This window comes from Opisthocomus hoazin, chromosome Z, assembly GCF_030867145.1.
Source record: "Opisthocomus hoazin isolate bOpiHoa1 chromosome Z, bOpiHoa1.hap1, whole genome shotgun sequence".
In the NCBI taxonomy this organism is placed as follows: domain Eukaryota; kingdom Metazoa; phylum Chordata; class Aves; order Opisthocomiformes; family Opisthocomidae; genus Opisthocomus; species Opisthocomus hoazin.
In genome coordinates this window covers 9,966,844-9,981,833 of record NC_134454.1, presented here as the reverse complement: position 1 = coordinate 9,981,833, position 14,990 = coordinate 9,966,844, and the positions used below count along the sequence as shown (strand labels likewise).

The window sequence follows — 14,990 nt, the reverse complement described above, 5'->3', positions numbered from 1 at the left end:
CACAGTTTTACACCTTTACAGCCAAGGTTTTTGACACGATCTTTCATGTTTACACTTCGATCTCCTGAACATCTACAGCATGGGGGATAAGCAGGGGACAAGGCAAAACCCCCAGTTAGCAACTTCGCAAGCACATTCGTTTGCTGTCTTCTAACAGTACTCCAACTGAGAGGTAAAATAAACCCTTGCCTATTAAATTTATAATGAAGTGGCTTGCACTAGTGTTGATTACTTCACCCCACATTAGTTGCTCTTGAAGCAAGTGAACAGCAGACATGCAGCTAAACAGCTCTTGAAATAGCTCTCTCTTCAACAATTTGAGACAAAAAGAAACTTAAATCTTCCTCCAGAAAACATCATGGCTATCGGATTTCTTTAATTTGTTAAAGCCACAGCCGTTCTGTACTACTTAGTAGGGAAAATATTTCAAAAGTCGCCAAAAAAGGGTCACATTTTTTAACCTTTTAAACACAGAATTGGATTTTAAAACATAGAAACAACTCTGGAAAAATGCCTCTTAGACAGAAGCCTGCTCCTGAGGTTGGCAAAATGTATTCTTTATGCATTCCCGCATTAACATTCTTCATGCAGCATTTTCATTTCAACTAAAAACAAAACACCGAAAGTCACTGGATATAATTCCAATATTCATAGCAGCAGCTTCCACTGAGAAGAGCGACTATTCCACCTCACAGCCCTCTTCTAATTATTAATGTAGTTTAGCAGTACCTGCTTGAGTTAATGATGCTGAGCCTGAAAGATCCAACTTACAGGTCAACTAGTCAGTAGGAAAATCTGTACATCTTTGAAAATTCTGTGATTTTTTAAGAATTTCTGCAGACAACACTGAGGAAAATTCCAAACATATTCCTACAGAATGTTCCTGTTCCTGAGACGAAGAAGACGCCACAGACATAGTAATATTCCAGCCAACGCGGAAGCGAAAAAAAAGAGGAGTGCTCTAGTCAAAAGTATGCAAACTGGTGGTGCAAACGAAGACTTCTCTAGCTTCAATACTTGTGCACAAACACACACGGTGACACAAATTCTGCTTGCTGTTCTAGGTCGCACCTCAGAACCCAGCAGGCTTTCTTGTAGAACGCGTGGGGAGCGCACGTCCTCGCCCTGAGCCCTCCATAATGCGTGGGGAACGCACGTCCTCGCCCTGAGCCTACCGCATCGCCCACCGGTAAACAGGAAACCGAGATGCGCAGGTGCCGGCTGACGGGTGCGGGGCCGCGCAGAGAGCTGGTTTTTGGCTGGCAAAGCCAAAAATTGGAACTGGACCTTCTGAGTCACCGTATTAGTCACAGGCTATCCTTCCTATATTCTGGTGCAAATTCTGGTTCAACGGTGTTATTCAGACCGCAGGAATGCCGGGCCATTTCACCCTGCTGGGAAGGCCCCAGAAGGGAACTGTTCTCCGGGAAGACAATGGGAACTTCTCCCGAATAACAGCAGCAGTTTCAGATCCAGAAAAGGAACACTGCTCCTCGGTGTTACGTCGCATCACGTTGGCAGAAACGCCTAATTTGCAAGTCAGCCGAGAGGGCCAGATGAGTTTCCCGGCAGACTGTAATTAAGATGTTCTCAAGCTGTGTCTACACGCTCACTTTGTTGCACTTCATACTCAAATGCCACTTTGGAAAAGGAAAAGCGCTTAACATCTTTTCACCAGGCTTTGTCCTGTCGATGTTCCACACCGCAGCCACAGGACACGGCTCGTTTTTTACCTGTCGGGGGGGAAAAAACCCTCTCACTCCTACGCCTCCCGAAACCCTGTTTCCACACAAAGCGCGGCGGAGAGCAGGCTACCCCCGAGGAAGAAAAAACCCGTGCCACCGGCTGGGCTTTCGGTGCTTCTTCAGCACGGGACGAGGAGAGCCACCTCCAAACGGGCCCCGCGTCGCAGCGGGCCGGGCACCGCCGCGACCCCGCGGCCGCGCACGCCCGGCCAAACGCGGCCGAAAGCCGCCCCGAGGGCCGCTCCTCGGAGACGCCGGCATCGCCTCCACGTTCCCCGGTCGGTAAGCGACCCTCCCCGCGGAAGGCACCTTACCTAGGCGGGGCGTCCCGGGCCAGGCTCCGCCGCTGCCCGCGCTGCCGGCACCGGGACCGCTGCCCGGGCCGGGGCCGCCCCCGGGCCCCGCGGATGCGCCGCCCCCGGGCCCCGGCACCGGGAGGGGGAGCGCCGGGCCCCGGCGCCTGCGGGCGGGGAGCGCTGCCCTCTCCCGGCCGCCGCGGGGCTGCAGGCGGCAGGGGCGGGCCCGCCGGCGGGCCCCGCACGGACCCGGGCCCCCCCTCGCTCCCTCCTGCTTGGCCAAGGTCGCTGCGGGTCGCGTGTCGTGCGGCGTCGTACCGCCAGTCGCGACAGCGCGCATCGCTTCAGCTGTTCTGGAAACCACCGGACGACGCCGACCCCCCAGGGCCCGGCCCGACGGGCTGTTTCAGGAGGAAGGACAGCGGTGCGCTGAGGACCGCGTGTCTGTCACGCTGTGAGTTTGCGTGCTTCCCCAGCATCGCGAGCGTCTGGGGAGCAGAGGAGAGCAAAGGCAACCGGAGGCAGAGGAAGCGTGAGAGAGCTGGACCTGTTCACTCCGCAATCACAGCTGAAGCAGGATCTAAATATTAGTTTACCGAGCAGTGCTACCAGTTTGAAATTGACTAAGCCAACAGTAAAAAATGTTATCCAAGTCCTCCCAGAGTATTAGCTGGTATGGAAGCACGCTCTGTCGCCGTACCTCTTTCCCGTCCTGTGCTCTGTTGTTCCCCGTGCCCACAAGGATGCTTGCAGGTCCTGACTTTTAAAAGGAAAACCGCTTGCAGTGAGAATAGCAAACACATGAACTTTAATAACCTGTGTGGCTGGTTTAAAAAAATTATACATAGGAAACGGCAACATAATTCAGACTGACATTTTCCTTTGCTGACATTCAAAGGTCTACATGTTGCACATCCAACTAACAGAAAAGCTGTAGCCAAGCTGGTAAATACACTAAAAGCTCCTGCTTAAGAGCACAAGAACACAACCCAACTCACATCTCATAATCAAAAATTCAAGCCTCTCAATTATTGTCTTCTTACTGGATGTCCTTAATGCAGTTAAACCCCGCTAATTCACTTACCTTCACCTGTCTAAGCGCATGACAGTTTCACCAGCGTTTTTAACAAGGAAGCACATTGGGCTGCTGCAACAGAGCACGGGTCATTGAAGGAACCTTCCTGAAGGAAAGAAGCCAGGAAAACCCCATCGCCACCCCTCGTGTTTCAGCAAGGGTTTCACAGCTTTACACGGCGTGCGTCCATCTATGAAATTTGAAGCTTCTCGTTGGTTTACCCCATGTGGCTTATCACGCAGACAAACGTCTGCTCAGAGTACAAGGAAGCAGGGACTTTCTGTGCTGTACTTGCCAGAACAAGTCCACAATTCTGGGACGGCAAACGTAATGCACCCGCTGGCTATCAGGACTTGGGAAAGTTAAATTTGCAAGGAGGAAAAGTAAGAGATAAAGGTTGATGGGGTGTGGCCAGGTTAGTGGTGGCTTGCAGCCATCTTGCAACACCTTCCCTCTACATGCAGCCCCAGCACACTTTACTGGAAGCGCACGTAAGCACTGCTTTACTTCCGTTGCTATAGTCACTTACCACTGAATATAGCAAGCTATCCAACTGCATATTGTCCAAAAAAACCCAAAAAAGACAAGCATAAGTGCATCTGCAGCAGCTGTAGACCCTCAGGATTTCAATTCCAAACTTTCCTAATTGGAAAAGTTACAAAAATAACTCGTTAAGGGTTGTAATTTTATTTACATAATTTCATAGAATCATGGTTGGAAAAGACCTCTAAGATCATCACGTCCCACCATCTGACCAACACCACCATGCCTACTAAACCATATCCCGAAGAACCATATCTACATGTTTTTTAAACATCTCCAGGGGTGGTGACTCTATCACCTCCCTGGGCAGGCCGTTCCAATGCCTGACCACATTTCCAACACTACTCTAAGATGCTTACCTAGACCTCAATTCCAGAGGAAACCCCCTGTTGCATTTCCATCAGGCAAACAAGGATTTAGGTAAGCTTTTTGTATGTGTTGGGACTATGCAAGCAATATGACAAGTTTTGCTACACCACATTCAAATATAAAAGGAAAAAAACACATGTACACTTCAGAGACTGTCTTCAGATCACATAGAACATCCTGCCACCAAAGTAGTGACTGTTCCCCCGGACTTATATGTCACTGACTAATATTTACTCAGTTTTTCATGATGCACAGAACAGTTTCTGCTGGAATACACTGGTTATTAAATACAGCTTAAAGCAAAGAATATGTGATCTGCCAACTACTACCTTAATAAGAATTTAAATGTTTAGATGAATGCTTAGCTTTCAAGACACACATGCAAGAAGAAATATTACAAAAAGGAAAGCATCATACGCAAAGAGGCACTGAGGTGGTTTCTTGAGCTTACTAATATTACTACTACTTACTTAGTACTTACTGCTCCTCCTCCTACTTCTCTTCTTCTCACCCCCGCCATCCCTTAAGCAACACAGCTCAGAGAAACTTCTCCAAGTGAACTTCTGAAATTACAGTCTTAATAAATGCTCACTAAAATAAGAAAAATGAGGAAATAATCCTTGCCTGAAGACCAAAGGTGATGTTATAAGTTGTGGTACAGTATGCTTCAGAAAGCAAAGCAACTCTCATTGACGACATTAAAAATAAAGAAGACAAGCCACTTTAAGTCATCTTCCACTGGAGTATGTTGTTGTAGCTACAAATAGCTACATAGATAAGGATTAAAATCACAACTCACACTCAATTTTTTTTACAACACAGTGTTTTGATATTTCCTATGCGCCTTTTCCTTCATTTTTAAAGGGGATTGTAAATGAAGAAATATTGAAAACTACATGGGGGGGTTGTTGCTTTAGTTTTGCCAGGTTTTTGAGTGTAAAATGTGTGTGATCTTTGCTGAAAATTTGCCCTGTAGCTACAAAATTTGTATTTTAAATCATAAACTGCAGTGTCCTATAGAACCTGATGTTTTTCCATAAAACCTCTGACTTCTTTGTTTTGCGGTATTTCAGTGGTTTAGGTGGCAGGCTCCAATCACGGAACGCCAGTGAAAGGCAGACTGTGGTTATCCAGAGCAACCCAAAAATGTTTCAGCTCAATATTGCAACTGTAACCTTTGCGCAAACAGTGAGCTCAAGTACCTATGCAAACCAAAATCAAGTATTTGGCCACATTTGCATGTGTTGCACAAGCTTTGTTAGAGCCATTACAAACCCTTTTCATTTGCTTTTAAATGCAGAGACGTGAAAGAGCCTGAAGACTAATGATAGCTATTTTCTGGCAATAGCAATGGCAAGTTCACCATCCAGATGGACATCTGCAACATAAGGAGGCTGCTTCATCTGGGCAGGGTCAGAAAATAAGTTTGAATCTGTTAAGGGGTACTTTTATTTCTCTCCTTGCTTGTTTTAAGTAAGGGATGTATCAAGCCTACCTTAATGTGCTCACAATTTGTCCGAACACAGCCTGCTCTTTCGCACTTAGTTAACTCTTGAGGTCTCAAACCTGAAGCAGAAACCCTTGGCAGAAGACAACCTGGTTAGAAGGGGAGAAACACTAAACAGAAGATGTCTGCTGAAATACTGACCAAGAAGGTGCCTGTCAGCCTGGGAACTGGACCATCCTTGAGGAGGACATTTTTGAGGTGCAGTTGGGCACCAAGAAACTGGAGACATCCCGAGATACCCTCGATATGCACAAAACCGAGAAAATGTAACAGCAAATTATCATCTGCAAAGGTGAAAGATAGTCTGGAAAAAAACAGAAAAAATTCTGAGAAAGTAGGAATTGGTAAATGTGATTTGCTGTTCTAACTGAAAAACCAGGAACCACAAGTGCTGAGCGAGCTGCCGGATGTTGTTGCTGAACGACTCTCCATCATCTTTGAAAGGTCCTGGAGGACAGAAAAGGTGCCCGAGGACTGGAGAAAAGCCAATGTCACTCCAATCTTCAAAAAGGACAAGAAGGAGGACCCAGGGAACTACAGGCCCGTCAGCCTCACCTCCATCCCAGGAAAGGTGATGGAGCAGCTCATTCTAGAGGTCATCATCAAGCAAGTGGAAGAAGGTTATCAGGAGTAGTCAGCATGGATGCACCAAGGGGAAATCATGCTTGACCAATCTGACAGCTTTCTGCAATGGTGTGACTGGCTGAGTAGATGAAGGGAGAGCCATGGATGTTGTCTACCTTGAATTCAGCAAGGCTTTGGATACAGTCTCCCATAACATCCTCCTAGGGAAGCTCAGGAAGTGTGGGCTGGATGAGTGGACAGTCAGGTGGATTGAGAACTGGCTGAATGGCAGAACTCAGAGGGTTGTCATCAGCGGTGCTGAGTCTAGTTGGAGGCTGGTAACTAGTGGTGTCCCCCAGGGGTCAGTACTGGGCCCAGTCTTGTTCAACGTCTTCATCAATGACCTGGATGAAGAGTTAGAATGTACCCTCAGCAAGTTTGCTGATGACACCAAACTGGGAGGAGTGGTGGATACACCGGCAGGCTGTGCTGCCATTCAGCGAGACGTGGACAGGCTGGAGAGTTGGGCAGAGAGGAACCCGATGAGGTTCAACAAGGGCAAATGCAGGGTCCTGCACCTGGGGAGGAACAACCCCATGCACCAGTACAGGCTCGGGGCGGATCTGCTGCAGAGCAGCTCTGTGGAGAGGGACCTGGGAGTGCTGGTGGACGACAGGTTGACCATGAGCCAGCAGTGTGCCCTGGCTGCCAGGAAGGCCAATGGCATCCTGGGATGCATTAGGAGGAGTGTGGCCAGCAGGTCGAGGGAGGTTCTCCTTCCTCTCTACACTGCCCTAGTGAGGCCCCATCTGGAGTACTCTGTCCAGTTCTGGGCTCCCCAGTTCAAGAAAGATGAGGAGCTACTGGAGAGAGTCCAGCAGAGGACTACGAGGATGATGAGGGGACTGGAGCATCTCTCCTATGAGGAGGCGCTGAGGGAGCTGGGCTTGTTCAGCCTGAAGAAAAGAAGGCTGCGAGGGGACCTAATATATGCTTACAAATATCTGAAGGGTGGGTGTCAGGAGGATGGGGCCAGACTCTTTTTCAGTGGTGCCCAGCAACAGGACAAGGGGCAATGGGCACAGACTGAAGTAGAGGAAGTTCCGCCTGAAGATGAGGAAGAACTTCTTCCCTCTGAGGGTGACGGAGCACTGGAACAGGCTGCCCAGGGACGCTGTGGAGTCTCCTTCTCTGGAGATATTCAAGACCCGCCTGGACAAGGTCCTGTGCAACCAGCTGTAGGTGACCCTGCTTCGGCAGGGGGGTTGGACTGGATGACCCACAGAGGTCCCTTCAAACCCCAAACATTCTGTGATTCTGTGAACACAGCCTGAAAAAATGAATACTGGTCTGAGAAAACAGAAAACATCATTAACTATTGGCTGTCCCACACAGTGGTGTCCTATGCCGCCTTATGTCTCCGCAACAAAAAAATTACTCACTTTTTACCCAAAATAAAGCCTCCCTCTGTGAGAAATTCCCATGCACGCTCCCTTTTCTGTGAGATCTCCTAAACAGATTGGACCCTCCCTGGGGACAACTGGCTGCCTCCAAACCCCATGACGCAGATCACCTTTGAAACAAGACATTGTGCGTTGTCGATTGGCTCCAATTCTGTGACCAGTTTATATGTGTGGCTATAAGTATATGTGTGGCTATAAGTAATTAATCATAAGTAAGTGTGCTGTTATACTAGTGGTAATTTTGTAATAGCCTGTAATACTGAAGCATACACTTGTTTTGTTATTGATTGCTATTAACATTGATTGCAGTGATGGCAGAATTGTTTATTTGCTTTCCTGGTAGTAATTTTGTAGGAACATGTAATAGGTTTCTACCTACTTTACTAACCGTAAGTATACTTGCTTCATCAGTGGTGGTTTGTAGTAATCTGTAAAACAGTGAAGAAATTTGGGAAATAAAGCCTCCATGTGCTTGGGTATTAAGGAATCCTGCAAACCCATGGTTACAACCTCCCGCAGGGCACGTAACATTTTCAGGTCGTGACACACCCCTAAGTTTCACCAATCATTTGGGCCCCAGGTAAATGTCCTTTTCCATGTAATTACCGAAAAGTTTTGTTTGCAACGAGTCATGCCCTCATTCATCTGGAAGTTAATCTTTAAATTGTGTAAGAAAGTGAATATACATAATCTATAGAAAAGCTACCTGGGAGATGCTACCTATGATTTCATCATTGAAATTCTTAATGGGTAATCAAACATCAGGTGCAGCTAATAATTCTAAATATGAGAGTAAGCACACTGCATTCCCCATCCTGCTTGTCTTTCTCTATGCAGGTGTCAAAACTTACTGCATTAAAATGACAAACTTCTGGTATTTTACAAATGTTGAAACAAGTGTGGGGTTGTGACTTTTCAAATGGCCACTCAATAGCCCCACATTACTTGATGGCAAGCAAATGCACTTTATGACATTGTTATACAAGTTGCAGATGACCATGGCATACAATGAGAAAGTGTTCCACTTAGGAAGGAGAAGAGTATATCCCATTATTATAATCTACACTGGAGACTAGTGAATTTTGTAACCATCTAAGAACAGCTGTGATTAATAAACAAAACTGTTTCAAAAGCCTTCCATGACCAAACACCAAGTCTTTAAATGGAACCAGTCCAACTACAGTTCAAGAAAAAGGGCATGTCCAAGGTATAATAAGGGACAAAACAATTTTTCATCACAAGTACAGAGAAAGCCAGCTATAGTAGCTGAAACCCAATACCTGATCAATCCAGATCTGTAAAAGCTAAAGCTCATCTATTTTCACTTCATTTGATAGTGAAAAAGATGCAGGAATAAAGCTTCTTCATAGGAGCAGCTTTAACATCTTTTTGTAGATTCAGATGGTGATGCAACAAACCTACCAGATCCTAAGTTCCCTTTCAGCTTGGGAAACAGCATCATAATACACAGGATAGCTGAGGTTTGGCAGCTCATCTAGCAACAATCCTTCCCCTCCACTCCAGAAATTCAACTCCCTAAGCAGAAAGGCAAAGATGGGGTTGACAATTTAATACCCCTGTGCTTGTCTTAGTACTCCACTCCTCTGCCAAATGCAATGTGGAACTACTGTCTCTCACTCACACTGGAGGGACCATCCTCCTTTTCTCACTGTGTACTAGTGACACAAACCCAGGAATCACTCATGGAGAGATGAACAAAATCAGCTGGGTGCAACTGCTGACGAGACCACATTTTGCCTTCCAAAGAGCAGAAGGGGTCAGAATGACTTGCCAGAGAGAGCACGCAAGGAAGCAAGTTCTCCAGAACTCCATTCCAGACCTTGTTCTGGTCCAGCCAGTTAAATCAGAGGGAGTCATCTTCAGAGCCACAGTCTGACCACATGTGCTCTTTGTCTTCAGTAAGCCTTAACAAGGTAACACGGATAACATCAGTTGTCTGAATCCAAATATAGAGAGCACACAGACAATACGTGGTCATACTCAAACTGCTGAGGTTTTTCATAGAATCATAGAGTATCTCGAGTTGCAAGGGACCCATGAGGCCCGTTGAGTCCAACTCCCTACTCCTCACAGGACTACCTAGAAATAAACCGTATGACTAAGAGTGTCGTGGAGACGGTCCTTGAGCTCTGACAGCCTTGGGGCTGTGACCACTTCCCTGAAGAGCCTGTTCCAGTGACCCACCACCCTCACCATGAAGAACCTTTTCCTAATGCCCAATCTGAACTTCCCCTGATGCAGGTTCCTTCCATCTCCTTGTGTCCTATCGCTGGTCACCAGACAAGTCCGCCTGCTCTTCCCCGCCCAAGGACACTGTAGGCTGCCATGAGGTCACCCCTCAGCCTTCTCTTCTCCACGCTGAACAAGTTAGGTGACCCCAGCTGCTCCTCCCAAGTCTTGCCCTTGAGGCCTTTCACCATCTTGGTCACCCTCCTCTGGACACACACTGTAATAGTTTGAGGTCCTTATATTGGGGTGCCAAAAACTGCAGGCAGTGCATGACATGGGGCCACACCACTGCAATGCAGAGTGGGACAGTTCTCCCCCCACGACCAACCGGTTCTGCTGTGCTTGGTGCAGCCCAGGGCACGGCTGGAGCTTTGGGCTGCCAGGGCACGCTGCTGACTCGCACTCAGCTTGCCATCAACCCAAACCCCCAGATCAGTTTCTGCAAAGCTGCTCTCGTTCCCCAGTTTGTACATATAACCAGGATTACCTCCTCATCCCAGGTGGAAAATCCAGCACTTGCTCTTGTCAAATTTCATATGGCTGGTGATTGCCCAGCCTTCTAGTCTACCCAGATCTCTTTGTAAGGCCTCTCTACCCTCAAGGGAGTCCACAGTTCCTCCTAGTTTAGTACTGTCAGCAAATTTATTCGATTCCTATGTCCAGTTCATTCAGAAAAACATAGAAGAGAACTGGCACTAAAATTGAGCCCTGGGGAATCCCACTGGTAACTGGCCTGATGTAACCCCAATCACTGTAACTCTTTGAGCCTGATCCGTCAGCCAGTTGATTACCCAATGTATTGCGGACCTGTCTAGCTGTGTGCTGGACAGTTTATCCAGAAGGATACTGTGACAGACACTATCAAAAGCTTTGCTAAAATCCAGCAATACCACATCTTGGTCAATTAGATGGTGACCTTGTCATAAAAGGAAATTAAATCAGTTAAGCAGGGCTTTTCCCTTGTGAACCTGTGCTGCCTATGACCAATGACTGCATTGTCTCTCACGTATTTTTCAGTAATCCCCAGAATAACCTTCTCCGTAATTTCACCAGGCACTGAAGTGAGACTGAGAGGCCTGTAATTACCAGGGTCTTCCCCTCTTTCCCTTCTTGAAAACTGGGACAACATTTTTCCAGCTTCCAGTCAACTGGTACCTCTCCAGTCTCCCAAGACCCCTGAAAAATAATGGAGAAAGGTCGCACAACGACATCCACAAGCTCTTTTAGTACCCTAGCATATGTCCCATTGGGTCCCATAGATTTATGTGCACCCAGCTGGAGCAGCAAGTCTAGAAGAAGTTCAGGGTTGGCTGAGAGTTTATTATTCCCCGCAGTTACGGTCCTCCAGCACAGGGCTCCGAGGGTCCCAGGCCCATCATCGGTGTTGAAAGACAGAGGCAAAGACTGCATTAAACATCTCCGCTTTGTCTACATTTCTATTTGTGAGGTGACTGACCTCATCAAGCAATGACCAATGCCATCTCTGATCCTCCTTTTCATAAGCTTGTTTCAGTTTTTCATTTTTGAATCTTTCCACACAGTTCAGTCATAATGTTAGACCATAAGTATTTCAGTATTTCCTATTTTCTCATTATTAGTTACTCAGCTTTGAACAATTAGACCAATACAATTCAGTAAATTCTAACAGCATGGTCTTCAAAGCATATCTATTGAAATGCAAAGGTATTTACCCTCAAGAAGTTAAAACGTGTAAGTGATCTAGCAATAAAAGTTTCACTCAGCAGAATTAGCCGAGGGGAAAGAGATCAGCATCTTTCCTGAGAAGTGTGCACTTGAAAGCCTGATAAAATCAACCAAGTGACCAACCAGCTCATCTCACTCTTTCTCCCATGTAATTCAGGTGGCTGAACACAGGAGACAGAAGTGCTGAATTTGCTATTATTTTTGAAACCCAGTTTATTTCTGGATGCATTCGATCAGAGAATTGTTTTTTCTGGCAGCCCTCCATGCTAACTGTGCTCCTGAGCCACGACAGTGTTCAAGGGTGGGGAGGTGCTCCTTCTTTCCAATACACAGCTGAAAAAATGCTTCTTATGAAAAGGACGTCAAAAAAGGGACAGACTTGTTTTTTTGTAAATACCTGCACTGGGAAAAGATAATTTATTAACTGTATTTCAAAAACAAATCAACTTGGTAATTCCCAAATGGTCTATAAGTTAAGGAAGATGCTGTGTGCAATAAATCCCCGCTTTTCTATATAGCAGAATATATAGTATAAAGTGTAAAGAATATCCTTTCCCCAAACAGGACACCCAGCATTATATCCTCTCCCATCCAATGCACAATTAAGTATTTTAACCATTTCAGTTCATGACATTCCATTTTATTGCTTCAAAATATTAGATTCTAGGGCATAAGGTAACACACTGCTCGAAAAATAATTAAATTTTCATACAAATAAATTCAATTATTCACCTGTAAAACAAAAATATGCATGCTTGGCACTGAAGTAATGCATTTTAAACATTGGCCAGCACAGAGACCACTGCAAACTGTTACTTTTTTCTTACTATCTCATTCAACCAGCAGCCTATTAAAAAGCCAAAATTTGAAGATTTATATTAATAATGTAGTTAAATAAAATCAGAACATGAAAAACAGGTGCCATGGTGGTAATAACAACATCTTATTCTGGCTCCTCTGTAACTTAATTATGTAGATACTGAAGAAAAACTTGCATAATGGAAAAAAAAAAGAAAAATACCCTCCAATATTAATTTCTGTAACAGACAAGAGCAGAGACACAAAGAACAGACAAGTTAGGCAAGCAGACCAGGTATCACCTGAAAAAATACTAGCTTTCAATGCAGAAGTAGTGAATCCAGTAGAACTCATACTACAACCGGGTGCATCTACTCAGTCAGATAAAAGTCTTCAAAATTTCATTTTAGTAGTCTTCTTAGAAATTTAGATCTTAAATAGCATTTCTTTTTCCATATTTTCATCAGATTTCCATTTGTATGGATGGTACCTCGCACCTGCTTCCCGCACCACCTTGGCAAGTTCACTTGGTAGAATAACATGAATGGTAAACATCATAATAAACCAAATTACCCTAAGATCATAGAATAGTTCGGGTCAGAAGGGACTTTAAAAGTCATCTAGCTCACCCCCTTGCAGTAAGCAGGGACATCTTCAACCAGAGCAGGTTGCTCAGAGCCCCGTCCAGCCTGACCTTGAATATTTAGAATGTACCCTCAGCAAGTTTGCTGATGACACAAAACTGGGAGGAGTGGTGGATACATCAGAAGGCTGTGCTGCCATTCAGCGCAATCCAGGAGGTTCCTACAGAGCATCGATGATAACTTTCTGATGCAAGTGGTGGAGGAACCAACAAGGAAAGGCGCTCTGCTGGACCTTGTATTAACAAACAAGGAAGGACTGGTGGAGGATGTGAAGGTTGGAGGTGGACTCGGCTGCAGTGACCATGAAATGGTCGAGTTCAGGATCCTGCGTGGAGGAAGCAGGGCGACAAGCAGGATCAAAACCTTTGACCTCAGGAGGGCTAACTTTGGCCTCTTCAAGCAGCTACTGGGAGGAACCCCATGGGCCAGGGCTCTCAAAGGCAGGGGGGTCCAAGAGTGCTGGTCGCTCTTTAAACATTACTTCCTCCATGCTCTGGAGCGGTGCATCCCCCTGAGAAAGAAATCTAGCAAAGGAGGCAGGAGACCTGCATGGTTGAACAAGGAGCTTCTAGCAGACATCAGGTGGAAGAGAAAGGTCCGTGGAATGTGGAAAGAGGGGCAGGCCACTTGGGAAGAGTACAGAAATGTGGTCAGAGCATGCAAGGATGCAATGAGGAAGGCCAAAGCCCACCTGGAATTGAAGCTGGCAAGGGATGTCAAAAACAACAAGAAGGACTTCTTCAACTACATCAGCAGCAAAAGGAAGGCTAGGGACAATGTGGGGCCGCTGCTGAATGAGGCAGGTGTCCTGGTGGCGGAGGATGCAGAGAAGGCAGAGCTGCTGAATGCCTTCTTTGCTTCAGTCTTCAGTGCTAAGACTGGCCCTCACTGCGTGAGGGATCGCTTAAGCAATCTGGATGTGCACAAATCCATGGGCCCCGATGGAATGCACCCACGAGTGCTGAGGGAGCTGGCGGATGTCATTGCTGAGCCACTCTCCATCATCTTTGAGAGGTCCTGGAGGACAGGAGAGGTGCCTGAAGACTGGAGAAAGGCCAATGTCACTCCAATCTTCAAAAAGGGCAAGAAGGAGGACCCAGGGAACTACAGGCCAGTCAGCCTCACCTCCATCCCGGGAAAGATGATGGAGCAGCTTATCCTGGAGGCCATCATCAAGCAAGTGGAGGAAAAGAAGGTTATCAAGAGTAGTCAGCATGGATTCACCAAGGGGAAATCATGCCTGACCAATCTGATAGCTTTCTATGATGACACAACTGGCTGGGTAGATGAAGGGAGAGCCGTGGATGTTGTCTACCTCAACTTCAGCAAGGCTTTCGACACTGTCTCCCATAACATCCTCCTAGGGAAGCTCAGGAAGTATGGGCTGGATGAGTGGTCGGTGAAGTGGATAGAGAACTGTCTGAATGGCAGAACTCAGAGGGTTGTCATCAGCGGCGCTGAGTCTAGTTGGAGGCCGGTAACTAGTGGTGTCCCCCAGAGGTCAGTACTGGGCCCAGCCTTGTTTAACTTCTTCATCAACGACCTGGATGAAGAATTGGAATGTACCCTCAGCAAGTTTGCTGATGACACCAAACTGGGAGGTGTGGTAGACACACCGGAAGGCTGTGCTGCCATTCAGCGTGACCTGGATAGGCTGGAAAGTTGGGCTGAGAGGAACCTGATGAGGTTCAACAAAGCCAAATGCAGGGTCCTGCACCTGGGGAGGAACAACCCCATGCACCAGTACAGGCTTGGGGCGGACCTGCTGGAGAGCAGCTCTGTGGAGAGGGACCTGGGTGTCCTGGTGGATGACAGGTTGACCATGAGCCAGCAGTGTGCCCTGGCCAGTGGGATCGTGGGGTGCATTAAGAAGAGTGTGGCCAGCAGGTCGAAGGAGGTTCTCCTTCCCCTCTACACTGCCCTAGTGAGGCCTCATCTGGAGTACTGTGTCCAGTTCTGGGCTCCCCAGTTCAAGAAAGATGAGGAGCTACTGGACACAGTCCAGCGGAGGGCTACAAGAATGGTGAGGGGA

The 14,990-nt window shown here is 46.8% G+C and overlaps 1 protein-coding gene across 4 annotated transcripts in view; it reads right to left on the bottom strand.

The window, feature by feature from the left end:
- Positions 1–2,139, bottom strand: part of ARHGEF28 (Rho guanine nucleotide exchange factor 28) — a 138,007-nt gene extending 135,868 nt beyond the window's left edge. For all 4 annotated transcript variants that reach the window (XM_075447077.1, XM_075447079.1, XM_075447078.1 and 1 more), the window contains exon 1: positions 2,060–2,139. The gene's annotated coding sequence lies outside the window, so the exon portion shown is untranslated. The remainder of the gene's footprint in view (positions 1–2,059) is intronic.
- Positions 2,140–14,990: the final 12,851 nt, after the last annotated feature.